The sequence below is a fragment of the Dermacentor variabilis genome, chromosome 3 (assembly GCF_050947875.1).
Source record: "Dermacentor variabilis isolate Ectoservices chromosome 3, ASM5094787v1, whole genome shotgun sequence".
In the NCBI taxonomy this organism is placed as follows: domain Eukaryota; kingdom Metazoa; phylum Arthropoda; class Arachnida; order Ixodida; family Ixodidae; genus Dermacentor; species Dermacentor variabilis.
Genome location: NC_134570.1, coordinates 161,038,349 through 161,058,526, shown reverse-complemented (window position 1 = coordinate 161,058,526; position 20,178 = coordinate 161,038,349).

Here is a 20,178-nt window from a genome sequence, read left to right as displayed (position 1 = left end):
CAAGGGGCAAACAACATCTCTGTTGCAGAAGTGAGCCCGATACCACTTGGAAGTTACCATGACAGATGACATGGCAGCAATAGATACAGAGACTGCCATGTCTACTGCAGCTGCAACAGTGTACGAGGCAAGCAGCAGCGCGTCAGCATCAGCAGCAGTGTCAGAAGGAACCACACCAGGCCTGGTAGAGCAACATGTGTGCTATCACTGACTTTTTTTGTAGTGGATACAACTCATTTGCTCAACATACAAAAGCTTTTCACCACGACTGTGAGCCAGTGTTATTGTGCAGCAAGTGCAAGACTAAGTTAGGTGTTATAACACAGTACAAGCATCACTTTAATATATGCAAATGCAAACATATTACAGTTGTTGCCTCCCCAGCCAGCCCACATAGTGACAACAATGTGGAACACATGGTGGGACACACCTCTCTCCCATTACAAGATAGCAGAGACTGTCAGTGTTGTTGCTAGATTGACTGGTCTTTGCAGGCAACCAGAAGGACAACACAGGTGTCATAAGATTGTTGTTGATGTTGTTGTTGAAGAGGTAAAAAAGAAGTTTGATGCAGCTGAAGTGCCAACTGATATTGAGCAAATCAAAAGCAACCACCTGAGAAAGCAACACTATCGAAATTTGGGTATCTATGTGCCGCCAACTCTGGTAAGAATGGCATAGGACGGAAGTCTGATGAAAATCACACAGACACTGCTGTTGCATCACTGGCCACAGTGAGCAGCGACTTGTAGGGCAAGAGAGTCAACTGAAACTAACATTATGATATAGTGTCATGCTCCCATGTGAGCACTTTTCAAGTTATTTTGCAAGATACAGCTCAACCTCCAGAAACGAGACTGCAACTTGTCTGTAAAAAGCTTTCGCAAAAAATTATTCATAACACTATTAACATAGCAGTATCTTTTTTTTTGTGTCGGTTCGAGGTTCCCGGCTGTCCATTAATGCAAAAATTGAGGAAAAAAAGAACATGTGTCGTACTTACACCTTTTTAACAAGTACGAGGGGGACAGAACTTTTCTAGTCATGCATCTTCATCATACTATCAAGTTTTTAAATGCCTTTTATAATTATTATTACCAGTTATATCTGAGAGCATTGTATGCATGTAGCAGGTGTAAAATCAGGTCAGTTGGATCAGATGCCTTATCTGCAAGCGAGCCCTATATTCAAGAAATTTGAATTAAAATAGTTACGTTAGAGACGCAGTCTTTCAGCACTTTATTGCCTGTGGTTTAAGCATTGCTCAATACTTTTGTGGGTGGCAATTTCAACCGGCACAGCACTGCGCTTTGCCACAGTCACATTTGTCTTCAAAACGCTGTTTACCATTTGTGTTGATCTGTTTGTGTATGCATAGAGCAAGTTTAATTTATATTTTTCTGCATTCTTGTGCTTGTACTAAGCTTGTATAAGGCAGTTACAAAATGTGTGTCACTATAACGAACTGTTCTGTTGAGCTTACACTTGCAAATAATCGTGTTCAGATGGCCGCACTTCTATGCGGGTGCACCGCTAGCTTTGTGTATGTTCTCATGTTTGTATAAAGCTTATATAAGCTAGTTAGAAAATGTATGTCACTAAGCATTGTGATATTCTTTAAAGAACTGCTTGGTTGGTTTTACACTTGTGAATTAGTATTGAGGTGGTGGTATTTCCATGTATGCCCACTGCTAGCTTTCTGTGTCCTCACGTGTTTGTATTAAGTTTCTACAAGGGAGTTACAGTATGTACGTCACTAAGCGCTGCGATATTTTTTAAAGAACTGCTTTGTTGGTTTTACACCTGTGAGTAATAGTACTCGGGTGGCACTAGTCATGTGTAGGTACACAGGGACCATTTGTATACATTATGCTCATGTAAAGCAGTTACAAAGTGTATGTCACTAATTACTGTGATATTTGTTGAATTGCTGTGATGGTTTTACACATGTGAATAATAGTGGTCAGGACACAGTACTTGCGGTGTATAGTTGAATTTATACACTGCCAGTACATGGGCTGTATACGTACCAAAAGAAATGTATGTCATTATATTGTTGTGATTATTACTGTTTGGATTTTATTAAACTGTAATAAAATTGTTTCTTGTATCTATTGAGGTATGGAAATTTGTCATGCAACCAAACTGAGGACCTGAACTTGTGCATACAAATAAACAGCTAATTTAAGAGTATACTGCTCATATTCTGCTAAACCAGTTTAACAAATCTTGTACTACAATGCTGGAAAAATGACAGAGCTGAGTCGGATGTACAGAAAAAGTTCTGCACTGGCTGAAGGACTGCCCCACACTGGAGTTCGTAATGTTGCGTTTATTGGAGTAGAACAGAAAGTGCATTTCTATTAAAAATGCGACAGTCGGTGCAGAAACATAAGGCAGACGAGCGGATGTGGCACATTTTTTTCAGGGCCCTCCATGCCTACTACTGCATTTCTAGTCTTCCTGTGCTCTGCGTATAAGCCCCTGTTCAGCCAAGGTTTTTACTCCATGACAGTTGTTCTACTGGGTTCGTAGCAATATTGAAGAAAAAAATGCAATGGTTTTCAAGGACTTTCGAGGCCCCGACACAGTAACTTCAAGGACCTCGTGCAAAGTGTGTAGTAGTTTGGACAGGCAATAACTTGTTCAAGAACACCGTTAACTTTAATGCAAACAAAAGAAAACAAAACAAATCGCATTTCAGTGATTTCAAACATTTGAAAGACTGCTAATTTGCCTTTCACCGCCCACCACTAAACGCACACAAGGAAGCATTTCAAGAAAGCGCTCAAAGTTTTTCTGCAATAGCACAATTAACTACTTGGACCTGCAACATTTGCAGTTTTTGAATACTGTTTGGTTTGACAGTGTATGTGATGTCGTCTGTTGCCTCAGCTTTTTTCACCATCAAATAAGCAACAGTCATTTCTAATTTCTTTTTATTGTGTCTGTCGCTCTCAATTTACTCTTCACGGCTTCTCTTTGAATGCCTCAACTGTTGAGCTTCCTGCTTCTGCTCCTCCAAGCACATTTGTCGCCGGTTCCATGTGCATAAAACTGGTATCTGCAGCTCCTTTGTAATTTGAACTTTAAGGATGTCGCTTTCCATCTATTACCTCCAGAGACAATTTTCTGTGACATGCGAAAGAGTGTCACAGAAGGGAAAAAAGCGCTTGGGAATGTCTGCTAAGTCTAGCCAAGTGTACAAGTTTAAGGACTTTCCAGTACTTCTAAAATTTCAACGGTTTTCAATGCCTTGAAAATGGCATTTTAGAAATGAAGGATTTTCAAGGCTCGCTACAAACCCTGGATTCTAGCACCTAAATAATTTTACAAGCTTATTTTGGCATGGAGTTAGGAAATTTATGCTTTCTAGCTAACGCTGCACTATCTCTGTACAGGGAAGCCACGAGAGCGCAACTATTTTGGAGTAAAGAAAAATACTGAAAGCTTTTAATACCACTCTTCTTTTTTTCTATGGAGCTTCGTATTGCCTAGTTAAGTTTACGAATGTGCCTGGTTTTGGCGGGCGTTTCTTCGACATTTTCTGGAAGAAGCAGATGTCTAGCCCCCGTATTCAGAAATGTATCTTAATACAAAGCTCATGCTTGACTTGATGTAAACGACGCCTGGTGCGAACGTCCCCCAAGACGCTCACTGCCTTTCTTTTGGTGCGTTCACGACTTGCGTCGTTTAGATCAAGTCAAGCATGGGCTTCAAGTTATGATGCATTTCTGCATATGGGGGTAAGCGTGCACAATTCCGGGCAACGCACTGTGCCATTGACACTGAGAGAAAACGGGGAAAACAGAGTTAACCACTTATGCTCCTAAACTTTCGCGTACCTGTGGTGTGCGTGTATCGTGAAAGGAGAAACAGCGCAAACACAAGGACGAAAAAAAGCATCAACCGCACCAGCGCTTGTGTTGCGCTGTTTCTTCTAAAATGCTCAACCAACTAGCCGGCAAGTCCATCCTGTGCATATATAAATTGAACACACGCATGAGTGTAGATGGTCTTCGAAGCTTTTAGAACGAGCTCTGCCACAGGATACGAGCAGTGCACGCGTAACAAGTGGACGCATTAGTCATTTAAACATGCGTGCCAATGCATTTGACGCGGCTATCGGCATAAGCAGTCTCCAAATGCTGGAATGCATGCGCTTCAAAACGCTAACGATCCGCTGCTAATGCAGGACAACAGCTCACAGCGGACTGAACCAAACTCTAAACTAATGCACTTGAAAAGAACGCCTACGCGGCAGCGTGAGGCACGTCGAAATGCCTGGTACTGGCGTCGCAGTTGCTCACCAGTATACGCGCGAATTAAATTCACATACGTGGATGGTTGGCGCAATACTTTGTATCCGCGTATTTTGGAGAACATATAATGCATGGACTGGAAAAGCACTCGATCATGAGCTGAACGGCACATTTGTTATTTTCCTGCGGTGACGACAAGCCGTGAACAGTACTCACGTTGTCGTCTACGTTGTCTTCCTTCGTTTGTCGTAGCAAGGAATGGAAATGATGCAAACGCACACGTATTCTAGTACACAACAGCACAGCATACAGCAGAGAAACCCCACCCACCACAGCCGATTCATCAAATACGTTTGGTATATATATAACCTCTAAAAGAATACGACTGGGCGTGGCGGCGCTGTGGTGTAATGGTTATGATGTGTGTTTTCAATTGTACAAATGCGAGTGTACGCGGGTTCGAATTCACATGATGTATAGAGCATTGTGATTCTTGATAAGTATGTGATTCCCTTGACAATTGTATTCTAATTAGATTGTGTGACCCCTGATTGTGAAATTTGCGAAGATATTTGCGGATTAAGTGTTAATTCCCTTTTTTTTCTCCTCAGTGGCGTTCGTGACGCATACGCATAGGCCGCTTCAGAGCAGTCACGCCTCACGGTAGGCAGCAAAATAGCCAGGAAAAAATGACTTTAAAATCTTGCATAACTTTGCTCACGCCTATTGTGAAGGCCGCTTGGAATCGGGCCAGTGTCTCTGAGGAGCCGCCTAGGGAACAAGTATATCAGCGGCCCTAATTTGATCTGATTTCCTGCCTGCATGCGTGACCAGGACTTGGCTAAGAGGGTATTGGGAAGAGTACTAGCACTCTGTTCTGAAGGAGTACAAGCACTCTGTTTGGGGGAGTAGAAGTACTCGGTCTGGCGGTGTACTATTAACCCTGCGGGGAGAGTATTAGCACTCTGCGGAAGAGTACTAGCACTCCCTGTGGGAAGAGTATTATCACTCTGCGGAAGAGTACTAGCAATCCCTTGCGGTGGAGTAACAATACTCTGTCAGGACGAGTTGACCTACTCTCTATCAAAGAGGGTCGATCTACTCTCGAAAAGAGAGTGAAATATGGGACAAGCAGCTACTCCCTCAAAGAGAGTGCCCGGCACTCCCTTAGTTTTTATAGTGTAGTGGCCCAAGGTAGAAGACAACTTGGTCCGCTGGGTCCACTTGGTCAGCGTATAAGGCATGATGGCAGCGGTATCACGAATGAAAGAGGACGAAGCAATAATAACAGTGAAAGGATCAGGACGGCCTCACTACTGTGGTGTGACAACGAATAGATGACGACTGCATGACGATGATCGCGCCACGACGACCGCGTCACGAGAGTCGGATGACAAGTGAGGGATGGACGCAACGCGATGACCCCGATGATAACACGGTCACGAGCTCAAGTATCTAGTGGGCCAATGTATTTGATAGCTTTGACCACTGAATCGGCATGGAGGATGTGACGACGACGACTGCATAACGAGAGATTGGTGACGACGATGTTATGACGATGATGTAACCAGACGGCATCACGGCCACGCGTACATACTTTGTGGCTGAACCTCTTAGACAACTCCGGACACTGGGTCGGTGTATTCTGCTCGAGAGCACAGACAGACAGACAGACAGACAGACAGACAGACAGACAGACAGACAGACAGACAGACAGACAGACAGACAGACAGACAGACAGACAGACAGACAGACAGACAGACAGACAGACAGACAGACAGACAGACAGACAGACAGACAGACAGACAGACAGACAGACAGACAGACAGACAGACAGACAGACAGACAGACAGACAGACAGACAGACAGACAGACAGACAGACAGACAGACAGACAGACAGACAGACAGACAGACAGACAGACAGACAGACAGACAGACAGACAGACAGACAGACAGACAGACAGACAGACAGACAGACAGACAGACAGACAGACAGACAGACAGACAGACAGACAGACAGACAGACAGACAGACAGACAGACAGACAGACAGACAGACAGACAGACAGACAGACAGACAGACAGACAGACAGACAGACAGACAGACAGACAGACAGACAGACAGACAGACAGACAGACAGACAGACAGACAGACAGACAGACAGACAGACAGACAGACAGACAGACAGACAGACAGACAGACAGACAGACAGACAGACAGACAGACAGACAGACAGACAGACAGACAGACAGACAGACAGACAGACAGACAGACAGACAGACAGACAGACAGACAGACAGACAGACAGACAGACAGACAGACAGACAGACAGACAGACAGACAGATAGATAGATAGATAGATAGATAGATAGATAGATAGATAGATTAAAACGGGCTGAAATATGCAAACAATGCTAATTGCAGCCAATGTAGAGGTCAATAAATATCCTTATGAGGCTCACGCAACATCATTTGTTGTGGCGCGCACTGAGCGCAACTTGTAAGGGGTGTGCGAATACTTATTTTTGAGACGAAATGGAATCCGAATCAAATAGTTTTAGAATAAGGAATATTAAAATAAGGAAGCTCGACAGAGTGTGACGTATGGCTACCTAAGTGACGTAGCCTGCTCGACTACGCAAGTTGCCATGCTTTATGTCTATACCACGCCTGCAGGGGTGAACATTCGCAGTACGTTTGCTCCGGTGTTATGTTTGTTTGGGCGCAGTTGACGTTTAGAAATATTCGAAAAGTATTCCAAAATATTCACATTTAAGAATAGTGACTATTCGATTGGAAGACCGAATCGAGTAAGGCACAATTCGGTTCATCGTTCATTAGCCTCGAATATTCGCACGCGTACACTTCTTTTATTGCATAAACCAGCCGCCCACTACGCAAGTGCTCCCATTCCAAACTCCTCCACGTCACGTAGGAGGTTTTTCATACATTTCCACTCCGCAATTCAAGTGTATGATATACTACCCATTACATTTTCTTGGCGAGACACCTACGTCAAATTTGCAGAAAGTGGTAAAGATGCTTGGCACACATGCTACTATGAGTGAAATTAACTATATGGCCTCATCAGGATCCGCTCACTCACGATTTTATTGCACTGCCTCGTGGCCGGTACACATATCGAACACTTGCAAGTATGCATATTCTGCTCCGATTCCAGGATGAGTCCATCATATGCATATTTTGCGAGATACGGTAACTTTACCTGGCGAAACAAAACATGAGAATAACTCCGGTAAGGTACCTCGCTTGCAAAATATCTTGTGGCTTCGGTCAAACAGGTGTGAACCTAAGGCTTCAAAAAAGTTTTACTATTGTGTTGAATATAACTAGTAAAATCAGGGGGATATGAAAGCGCCGATGTCTGTGCATTTATTTCTAATGTTATACTATGTCCTGAAAAGGAAAAACATAACGCGCAATACACTACTATAGAGAACCGAAGTTCCTCGCATTACACACAGTCATACGGCATTTAAATAAATTATTTTTTTCTAACCAAGTACAAAACGTGTAAATAACTTTTTAAATAACAGTTATACTTTTAATTTGTTTTTCTAGTATCCAACAGGAAAATTATTCTTTACCCTCCAGCGCCGTCCCCAGACGAGACCATAATCGCTGTTATCTTGGCTATTCGCCCTGATTTCGTGGCCGCAATCATCTGATAAACTAGTATGCAGCCACGAAAACATCTTCTATGAGAGAGCATGCTGCCATCGCAGTAAATGAGCAGAGAGCTGAAAGAATATAATTCTGCTTTCAAGTTCCAGGGATTCCAAAACATCATGCGCTGCGCTCGCGGATGACAACGGCACACATGCGAATCTAAATATAAACGACGCGTGCCGTTTTGGCAACGCTGTGCCTCGAAATCGCTATGTTTAAGCAAGTGTAAAGTTGGGTTTATCAGGTTGAGCATTAAGTTGTTTTAGTCTGAAGGAAAGTGGCACTCAGCTCTTGATTGGCAACAACTCTGGGCTTGTCACTCTACATTCCGGAACACAGACATCGTAGTTAATGAGAATGTCACGCAGAACTATGTACATTGTATACATGTCGTTTTATTTTGTCTGATATGTCAATTGTCACAATATAAAGTGCATGAGTCCAGGCGCCCATACTAAGCTTTAGTTCAACCATATACGTATTTCTGATTCATTTCAGGGTAGATTAAGCCAACCATAAAACTGTCAAAGTGTTTTTACAAAACAAGGACGTCTTTTACGTATGCTGGCACGTGTCCTAGTTTGTAAGCGTATAAATATCCAGCAATTTGAAGAAGACTCACTTCTCGCAACTCAACGTCGGCTGTTCAGAAGGTAAGATGATCACAACGGGATTACAAGTAAGCCTTAGAGAGGCGTCATTGCAGTGAACCTAGTTATTACTAGAATAGAGAAACGTTTATCTGACATTGCTTTTCTTTTAGATCGTTGGAAACCTCGTCTAGCAGTGCTGTGTGGTTCAAGGCATGGCGAATTTTCCGGTCAAATTATTAGATTGAATTTCGGCCAGAATCTTCTTCAACAATAGAACGAAATATAAGACAGAAATTTCTAACGAGGAACATTTGCTTCAGAGTTAACTGGGAATTTCTTTTGTTTCTTCGTTAAGCGAGTTTGTATCCCAAATTTTTAGCTCTTGTATGCAGGAATTTTTTATGGTAAGTACTTCAGACCCGAGCATCGTGCTGCAGCAAATTTTTTATGCCTATGACAGCGTTATTGAAAATTGACTACTACAAATACTGCGCGGCAAGCTTAGCCCAGTGATTAATTATCGCTAATTCGTCTTATGAAAAGGCTCCAGTTCAGTTACATCAGCAGTGCATCAGCGAAAAGTTATTTGTAGAATAAAATTGAAATTGTGTTATGCGTTCTGGCTCGAATAGATGGAATATGGAGGAGTTATAGCCACTCAATTACTCATATGAGATGAAGGGTTATATGGCGGCCCAGTACTTTTTGCCTTTATTGTCGCAAATATAGGTGCAATTTTCCCCGGTTTTCATTTCCACTCGGAAACTTGAATGCACTTTCATTAAACTTTCAGCTGCATTTTCCGATGGGTGCTCTGCTACTTTCCAATCTGGCGCAACATTTCTTTAAAAGGAGAGATGTTTGTGGCTCTTCCTTCGACTTTTCCACTGCTTCTGGTGCCGTTGCCTAGCACGTCACATCCGGGTTCGCATGAGAAGGAGTGTCATGTACATGAGCAGGGGCACGGGAGACAGTTCTATGAGACCTGCTCAAAGAGAACTCCCTGCATGTCTAGACGTCGCCACAATTGCCTCCGTACGGCTGTAAGACCGTGTGAGCCCCACCCCCTCCTCCGAAGCATTGCAGGAAGTGCATCGCTCACATTTATACTCATGCGCAAGAGCCCAATGAAAACATACACATAATGGTAAATAAGAGTTAGAGAGGAGACAGCGGATTGGTAAGGCGAACGCCGTCGCGAAATCGGTGAATAAAAGTGCTGCCACTCTTTGCTCGTGGCAATTTCCATACAAAGAAGGATCGTTAAAGAGTCGGAAAGTGCCTTGAGAAATGATGGCTGGTTTCGTATGCCGTGATAACGAAAGCACTACTGCATGATATAGTTAAAGATGTGTACAAACGATAACAAAACAAATGAATCCGAGGAACGTACGGCACGCCTCTTATACATTTCTGCGGAATAAACACCGTGCGAGTTTGTCCATCTGCTAAAACTGGCGCAGGGTGCGACTAGGCAAAGCCTCATTAATGCATCACAGTGTGAAGACAATACGAAAGCAGCTGTCCCGCAAACTGACACTCAAGCCACGATACAAAACGCCATGTGAGGTAATGACTGTAAACCTTCTTGCAGGCTGCGAACAGTGGCGTACAAGAACGCCTAGAGCAAACACGTCTCATAGCGTTTTCTGTGTACGACGTTGACAAAAAACAAGTGGAGTACGCAAGGTAACATTTAACACCACCTCACAAGTGTCCCATGCCGGCAACATGGCCGCCAAATATCGTCAATCAGCGCAAACACCGCAAAAGGAATATGGAAACAAACTGGCTGCCCTACACGGGCGAAGGTGCTTAAGGGAAGGAATGGAAAGACAGGGATGGAAGAAGGTACTGTCAGCGTATATACGTGCGCTTGTGGATCACTTCACGCCTATAATCGGTCACTGAAGCCAGTCGTTTCATGAGCCCTACCAATGCCCGGGACGCTTTGTAAGCCTGCGCCGCATGGGACGATGGTATAGCAATCCTTTTTCTGCGAAAATGATCTGCTGTTGAATCGGTTTATCACAGTTCGAACAGCGTACCGCTCTTTGTGTTAAAGGTTACAAAAACGCAACACTTCTCGATTGTCTCTTCACAGTTGCATGGGGCACAGATTGGTGTGTCGGTCAGTACTGTAATGAGTAGGGATTCGTAAAAGCTGTCCCTAACCAGAGGCGGTACGGTAAAGTTAGGTCACGGCTGGAGAACTGCGGTGGGATCTGCAATTTCAGTGCAGGATTCGCTGTTCGCCGGTGGAGACGGCAGTTGGTGAATGTACTTTCATTCTTCCTTTGAGCAAGTAAACTAAGACCTCTAAGTAAACTAAGTAAACTGTCCTTGATAAGGGTATAGAAAATTTCAGGTTTAAATTATGTGCTGACCGAACGGCGTCATAACCAAGGTCATGCCACAGTACCCCGAAAAACCATTGGAAGATGATGTCATGTGCGTTTGTGATGTGTTGATGGAGAACCTCTCTGGTCTCAAGCACGAGTTCTGTATGCTTCGTAAGACTGACTGCCTATTATGAAGCGTTGCCTTGCAATGAGAAAAAAAAACGATTCACCCACGCTTGGCTTACATATATTCGCACTCTGCGTGGGATCTGCTTAATTTTTTGTTCTGTGGCCATCTCTCCCATTAATTTTCTTCAACGTCACATAAGCTGTACAAATGCAGATCGTTCTCTTCAACGCTGTAGTTTACAACCAACAGAAAGAATAACAATATTTTCGGCGCATAGTCTCTAGAAAAGATAAAACGTCATACGGTGATGCCGCTACGCAGGAATTACCATGATGCATTTGATATTCGAGAGCAAATAGAATTACTGTTCATTTGTAGCATTATGTGGGTACAGGCCTCTATCGAATGGTGCATAAAAATTACACAAAAGGCAGTCCCCCACTTCTACCCTATGGTAACATATGTTCACCAGTTACAAATTTGTTACCAACAATAGTTACAGTACGAAGACTGCATGAAGGTGCACAAGGGCTCACACGATCCGCTCGCATGTGTTCTCACTTCCCCGCTATTGGTTCTCGATGAAGCGACAAGTGAAACGCGCGCCATTAAGCAAAAAGGAGAAAATAAATTTTGGATGGCGCCATCTTTTTCAGCGCATTGACCTTACCAAAGTACTTTCTGAGGAACGGACCTGAAGTTGGTGTTGTGCGTCAACCGCGGTCTTAGCTCCGTAATAATCATGCTTTCACTGATGCTTTTTAGTTAAAACTTATTTCCACAAAAAATTGGGTCCTACCCTCTTTCTCAGATTGTCGATTCAAAACGAAAGCTCAATATACCCCAAATTTGGGTATCGGTGTTTGTATATTACCTATTTAGAACTTAAATTTCGTAGTCCTGACCATGGATGGAATTTGTATTTCGCAGAAAAAATTACTATTCATGATTGGTTAACGTTTGATTGAGTTAAAATGTGAAATAAATAGTTATAGTAGTCTAAGGGACAACGATCGGCGCAAGCAGTTATTCTTTCTAATGATTCTGCTGCTCTAGCACTACGGCTCAAATGCATGAAGCAAGTATTCTCCATAGGTTACTGTGAACAAGAATAGGTTGCATTTAGGGAACCAACAGATAGCCTCAATCAACAGAAGTGAATTTACTGTTAAGCGCGTCTCACAATGCTTGGATGAATTAGAATATATTATTGGCAGCAGTACATCATTCAATCTGCACCTTCATTTGGTGTCGTGCTTTTTCTTTCTTTTATTGGCGTCATGGTGTGCCATATATCGTTAGCTTTCAATTTCTCATTGTGAGCTATCCAGTTCACTGTAAATGTCATTTTGAACGCTATTACATACATATAATACCCTTAACAAGTTTTTTTCTATCACACGGACGCTACCGAGCTATTCTATTCCACTTTGTTTAGAAATAAGAGTATTCATTATTTCGTTAGGTATTCCAAGGTCGTTTTTTATAACACTCCTATCCGATATAGAGGCACTGAGTGTTGGGCGTGTTGTTATTACATACTCAAGGAAGAATGACGCAAACGAACAGGGGCGAGAAAGAAAACAACGTAGAATGCTCTTCTTTATGTTTTCTTTCTTGTTCTTGGTCGTTCGCACCATTATTTCTTGTCTCTTATTCGATAAAATTCCAAGGTATCGGTATTGAAATAGCCCTTTCACTCATATTGGGTTGAATCTCCATGGCGCAATTATTTTAGTGTGTTTGCTGGCTTCCTAAACAGTCAAATACCACAAGAAATTGAAGCAATTGTTTCTTCTAGCTTGGCTTCATTGGCTTCATAGCTTGGTTCAACAGAACCGAGCGTGGAAGCCGGAAAAATGCTACAGATCACTAAAATATGTGTTGCTATGCCAAAGAAATCTTTACAAAAGAAATTAAAACGAGGTGCAGGTGGTGGGAAAGCTGTTCGAAACCGACTGGTCGTTTGATTTATTGATCTTTTATGTTCTCTTCAGTATTTACGGAGTGACAGTCATGCAGCTGAAGGCAGTACTCGTCGGTTTGGCCATTCTTAGTCTCATCCATGCCGGTAAGTAGGGAGTATAAGTCACTGAAGCGTACCTTGAATAGGCAGAAGTCGCCGTCCTGTGCCCCTATCATTAACATCATATTTATTATTATTAAACTGTATTATTCGCCGCACCCCATAAAGAAAATGCGGCAGCGACATGAAATATCAGGTTGATTTTAACGAGCAACACCTGGACGGGGCTTATACGACTGAAAAACATGTCGCGGTTCCCTCCTCATTGCGTACTCAGCGAAATGCACACAAGAGCACTCTGGAACTCCGGCCGGTAATCACGTACCATCACGTATGGTGTGGTAGAGCAGCTGCGTAGCATGCTCCTTTCTACTATGACTATGAGAAGTACCATCACTTACGATGGTTTAGCACATACTCTCATATCCTAATACATAGAAAAAGAGAATTATTTTTCTCGGCAAATACAGTAACGAATGTGAGGAACGGTGAGGTTTTTTACACTCAAAAGAAAAAAATCACCGCCCAAGCCGTTCATACAAATGATTAACCAGCGAGGCTGAAACGCGCGGTGCCGGTGTTTATCACTGGGTTCTTGAAGGTTCATTAAACGACGGCTTGGTAGGCTGCCTGATACTTGGCAGGCAGTTGCCGCTTGCGTTCAGCTGCTCGAGCCTGTTCTTGTGCCCGGGCTACGGTGAAGGCACAGCGTGGATGAGCTCGTTTCAAGTTCTGCTCGTGGCATTACTGATTGAAAGCTGCCTACTCCACAGGAGTACGTACGACGTGTGGCCTACCCTTTTTGGAGCAGGAGAGAAATTGCTGCGCGCGCGCTCTGCTGCGACGGAGAGCAACGACGGCACTACTCGTGCAGCCAATCGCGCGCCTCTTCTTTTTCTATTTTTCGCGCATGCGCATGTGATTGCGCCGGATGAGTTCTCGGCATCCAGCCGACAGAAGCATAGGCGGATGAATTGGCTAGGCATATACAGCTTCGCTGCAAAAGCTTAATTTAGTAATATAAAGAACGGTGTATGATTCGGTTTGTTGGTAAAACATGATTAATGTCTCTCTAACAGTGCAAGGACACCAGAGGGGACAGGAGACTATATATATATATATATATATATATATATATATATATATATATATATATATATATATATATATATATACATATACAGTGCAAGGACACCAGAGGGGACAGGAGACTATATATATATATATATATATATATATATATATATATATATATATATATATATAGTGGCAGCGCTGGCTAACACTCCCAGGGTTCTACTAGGACACATAAATACCCAAGAAAGTGGATGTGAAAACAGCGCCGCGGTAGCTGAATTGGTAGAGCATCGCACGCGAAATGAGAAGGTTGTGGGTTCCGTTCCCACCTGCGGCAAGTTGTTTTTTCATCCAGTTTTATTTCCATTAATTTATCGTTTCATACTTCATTTATTCAGCACAAGTAATTTACCCAATGTTGTCCTTGGCGTCAGTGTTTGTTGTCTTCTTATCATATGACTAATAAAAATCGGCCCCTCGATTAACCCCCTTTCTTCTCGTTGATTACATAGCGAGGGTCCCGAATCCGGCATCATTGATGCCTTTAGGTAGCATATGTGGGTTTGTTGACCAGTTGCCTTCACCCAAAAAGATCACGTTCTCGTGACGCCTGCGGCATGAAGGACGTTCCGCGTCCGCGGCCAAGTTCTGTGAGTGGCGGCGCTGGCTAACACTCCCAGGGTTCTACTAGGACACATAAATACCCAAGAAAGTGGATGTGAAAACAGCGCCGCGGTAGCTCAATTGGTAGAGCATCGCACGCGAAATGCGAAGGCTGTGGGTTCAGTTCCCACCTGCGGCAAGTTGTTTTTTGATCCACTTTAATTTCCACTAATTTATCGTTTCATTACTTCATTTATTAAGCACAAGTAATTTCCCCTATGTTGTCCTTGGTGTTAGTGTTTGTTGGCTTCTTATCATATCATATATATCATATATATATATATATATATATATATATATATATATATATATATACAGTTGTACAGCAGCAGGAAAGGCATGGGCCGAACTCAGCGACAGACAGAACACGACCAAAAATTCATCGTACTGATAGCTGACTATCTCCTCTTGCCTGTGAAAGCAACAGAGGGGTAATGAACTTAGAAAGTTTCCCGGTTATGATTAACTTTCCGCCGTCTAGCGGGCCGAGGAAGCCACCAGAGATCAAGGGCTCATGGCCGACGCCTAGGCGAGGATAACTTGCGGGACCTTTGAATGAAGTTATTATTCTTCTTCAATTATCTCACGCGTGACACGATCTCTGTGTTTTGCCATCATACTACACTCTGTGAATCTTGAGCTGTGTTCACACGTGCTGCAGCTGACAGAAATCAATAACTGTATTGCGCGGTCCATATTTCCACGCCCGATGCAATATTTACTACACGACAGGAGCATCTGATAGAGTACGTTATTTTCCTTAAAGAAAATAAACTGATGGAAGTCAACGCTCTGTTGACTTTTCTGTACGCTTTACTGACCTCGCGCTCTAAATCACGCTGTACATTAAACTTCGTGAGTGTCTAACGCCAATATTTTTATTGCGGCCATCGATCTTTAATACAAATTGTAGGTTCAAAAATTTAGCAACAAGAAATTATGAGGTTCCCAGTGCTAACTATGCTATTATAGATGATTCAAAAATTCAGCATGATGCGTTCAATTACACGTCGAAAGCGGACATTAGTGGCATAGTATACAGCACTTCAACAATTTTTACGAGTTTCTGACGAGACATTATGCATTACCATTGTAAACATGCCAACAAATTCACGAGAGCTGTCAGTTAATTATAACAAATCGGTCACATAAAATGCTCTAAGAGATGCAGTTTCCGGAACTATGATATATGTATTCGGTGTATGGGTTACGGATTTTAAACTTCCTGTTGCAATCTTTTTTTTTCAAATTTCCCAATCTCGGCACTTTTTTAAGCTTATGCGTTAAACTAAACGCCCGGTTGCTACAGTCACAATAATCGTCCACGGAATGCTTGACGCCATTGAGAACGAGAGATATTCACAGGCCCATTTCGCAACAAATTTCGTAAATACGATCCTTTCCAACTGCTGTAAATCATTTTTGAAAAAAAGAAGCGCATGTATGATTTCTTTTTTCACGTTTCCTGCCCATTAGGTAACGTAGACAGAATGAGAACAATTTTTTATTATTTCCTTTGATTTAAAACAAAAACACGTTTTTCGAAAATACCAACAATAACTGCCAGGCGACGAACGCGCGCGGCGTGCGCAACCTTTCCGCTTCTATGTAGCCAAGCCAGCGAACAGCCGTATAGTTGTGCCGCCATGCCTAATGGTGCCGGTCGAATTTCGCCTTGAAAGATGGGTCCATGTAGCCCGGCCTTAAATGTATCCGAAATGTTTTTCTCCTTTGCTGCACAACTGCGAGAAACGTCGCCAAGGAGCCATAGACCGCGGCAATATGTACTTTATGCATGCTGCGGTCGCAATTGACCATACAGACACATACACATTTGTGGAGTTATTTTGTGTTGTGAATTAGCCTGCTGGTGCAAATCTGCCCTTTATTTCAGGGAGCGAAGCCGCACCTGTCGGCCCCATCGGGGAAGACGGAACCAGGGCTGATTCCGTGACCGCTGATCGCGCAGACCAGAGCAGCGAGGAGGAAGCGCGCTTTGGAGAGGGCTGTATGGAATCCCTCTGCAGATAGCCACGCAGTGACTCGTACAAGAAAAATGCGAATACGTTGAAAAGAGTTCAGACGCATTCCGTGCACGCCAGTGTAGTGATTGGCCTCGAATAGTCACGGATGGCTTGGTGACACGTTCGAGCAATAAAATGAACTAAAGCATTCGAATTACTGTCGTAATTCCGGCCTGTAAATGGGGTTTGCTAAATTGTGTTTTTTACATGTAATCGTCGGCTCTCCCTACTCAACGTCTGTTCGTAATTACATGAATAACACTGCGCAACTGTGTCGCTTTGCTTCCCGCACAATCTGCGCGGCGGTGAAACTTTCATAATTAACGCTAGGGAAAACTTCATTGCTTAAAGTTGTTCACTTTCCTTGTTCACTGGTGAGATGTTCTGGGTGTATGCATTGAGCAATGTCGTCTCAGTCATTTTTCGTTTTGCCGAATATATAAGTATATGAAGTAGCAATCTAAGAAATTTGGCAGTGCTGTAAGTTAGAATAGCTGTTGTGTGGATTCTTGTGGCAAAAACGCATTAACAACGCCCCTGGTACTGCAGCTCATACGCAGCGCTTACCACTTTCGAGATTTTTATCTGCATGTACAGGATTGTGACGACGTTCCAACGCGCGCTAGTGATGACGATAAGCTGCAATATTGTTCTCTTTCCGTTCATCGCCACTACCAACCTCGAATAGAAAATTTGTTCTTTTTTGTGTATTATGTAACGTTTGTATGAACTCTTCCAATCTCTCAATGGAAAAAACATAGTTAACAGCTAAATGTAGAAGGATAGTATGGTCGCCTCGTTGAGATGAGTTTTCCTAGTCAGAACTGTCCCATGTATGGCGAAAGCACGTTATGTTGTCCAAAGAGAGCTGTTGAAAATTTTACGGCGTTCATATCAAATTCCTGCAGATGGCATAATGATATGTTAAACATGGAGAATTATTAAACTGGCTAACGGAACGTTTCAATAGCGTTGAGTGACTTCACACCGCTTGCTAAAGCATTCAAAATACGTAATATTGGCCACATAATTATTAAGAGCACGGATGAGAAAAAAAGAGGTGCACTGAAAACCAAGGTGTGCCGTCAGGCTGAAGAAAACTTGTGAGAAATAGAACGTTATCCAAGAACTCCACTGGAGTCGTCTAAGCATGCGTGAGCCCTGTGTGACTTGCTCATCGCGAGGCAGCCCTGCGTCATTATCATCTCCAACTTATCCGTCCAGCAGTAACCTTTATTGGCCGTTATCAACGTGATCAAACTTGATCCGCCTGTTATCAATCCTTATCGGTGTTATTGATCATATTGGATTCGATCCGGCCCTTCTAGCGATCGTTCCGATTCATATCAACATCATCTGTCCTTATAAACCCTTATGAGTTCTTATAAAACTGATCAGACGTGCTCCGACCATTGCAAGCCCTTATCACTCTTTACCACCCTATCCATCCGCGTCGACTTTTGTCAACCGTGATAAAACCCATATAACCCTTTGTGATATCCTGTGTCGGTTTTTAGTTTCGCTTTCGAATATCTATGTCCGAGGGGGCCACTTAGCGCCAAACGCTGTAAGGATACTTGCTGCGTTTACCCTTGCTGGAATAAAGGCGTTTTTTGCCTTGACCCCGACTCGAGCAGTCCGGCTCTTTTCCGTATCTTGAACCCGGCGGGTTCAAGATGGCGCTCAACCGCATGGCGGAAAGTCACGACCTGGGGAAGCCGGCCGACATGACGGCCGGCGCGAGCTCCGCGAAGCCAGTCGAGACATCGCAGTCTATTGTTACCGATGTGGTTCACCGATGTGGTTCATCCGATCCAGGCTGTCCGGCCAAGCAGGTTACCTGCTGTCCGTGCGGCAAAATGGGATACTACGCTTCAGTTTGCCGTTCGATGAACCGAACGCATCGACGATCCGCTTTTCAAACGCAGCTTGTTTCCGCTACCGCCGATAGGAAATCGGCCACTACAGTCTGTCTGTGCTTACAATTCAAGCACCGAATTTCCGCCCGGCAATAATTTACTCCGAAGTCCTCATTGCGAGTACTACACTTAAGTTGCTGATGGATAGAGGAGCTACTAAACAGCTCCCTGTACTAAGAAGATTTCATGGGTTTTTTCCTTACCACCTTCGAGCTTCAGCTGTAGAATTATTCACAGCAAAAACTTCTGCATTCAGCACATTTCTCCGTGCTCGTCAAGTACCGCAACAAGGCTGAAGTAGTGACGTTTCAAGTCACGAACGAAGGCACTTTTCTTCTGGGCTTAGACGCCATTCAAATTTTGCGCCATCCCGCAGTATGCCGGCTTAGTGGCACCGCGGAGGAAACTCCTAAGGCAAGGACAAGCATGTTTCTGGGATCGGCTTACTGAATACAGCTTTCAGGCGATTAAAAAGGTACTTGCATCACGCCCAGTGGTACGCATGTTTCAACCGAATCTTCCTATTGTCGTAACGGTTTATGCTTCTCATGTTTCCCTCAGAGCCATCCTCCAGCAAAAATGCGGAAGTGAGCTCTTTACAGTAGCTTTTGATTCTCGTACGTTATCTTCCGCAGAACGACGGTACTCCGTAGGCCATTACTTGTGGGGTAGACAGTTAACACTACGAATTGATCACTAAGCTCTAACCACATTGCTGTCTTCAAAGGGTTCTGGACAGCGCCCATTAAGAATTTCAATGTGGAGTGCAAGATTACTGTAGTAGAATTTCACCATTGAACAGTGTAAAGGTGACCAAAACGTCACTGCGGACGCACTATCGCGCTTATTGTCCCTTCCGAATCAGAACCAGCACTAGATGAGGAAACAGTATCTCTGGTACCATTTGTATTACAAAGGAAGGGTTACAAGCAGCTACATAAGTAGATCCTGTTTTCCGAGCATTACAAGAAAAAAAAATAGTAATAGGATAGAGAAATGCGGCGGATTCTGCCAGAATTACTGGCATATGCTGCTGTACAGTACGAATTATCCTACGTGGATAAACTGCTTCTTCGAGTTGAACGTATCGTTCCTCCTGCTTCCTTGCGTCAGACACTCCTGTCTATTGCTGATGAGGGTCATGTAGGCGTCACTAAAACAAAGCTCACACAGAGTCATCAACTGGTGGCCTCACATGGATAGTAAAGTTGAGGAACTTGTCGGAAACTGCTTTGTGTGTCAACAGGCAGATAAATGTGCGAAACCGTCTTTTGCTCCACTACAAGCTGTCGAATGCCGTTAAGACAATGGGAAAAATTAGCCATGGACATAATAGGCTTTGATCGTGCTGCACAGTATGCACATTTTGCTTTAGTCATTGTTGACTATCATACCAAGTGGCCCGAAGTTGCTTTTATGCCTTCAGTCACATCTGAAGCAATCATGTGCAG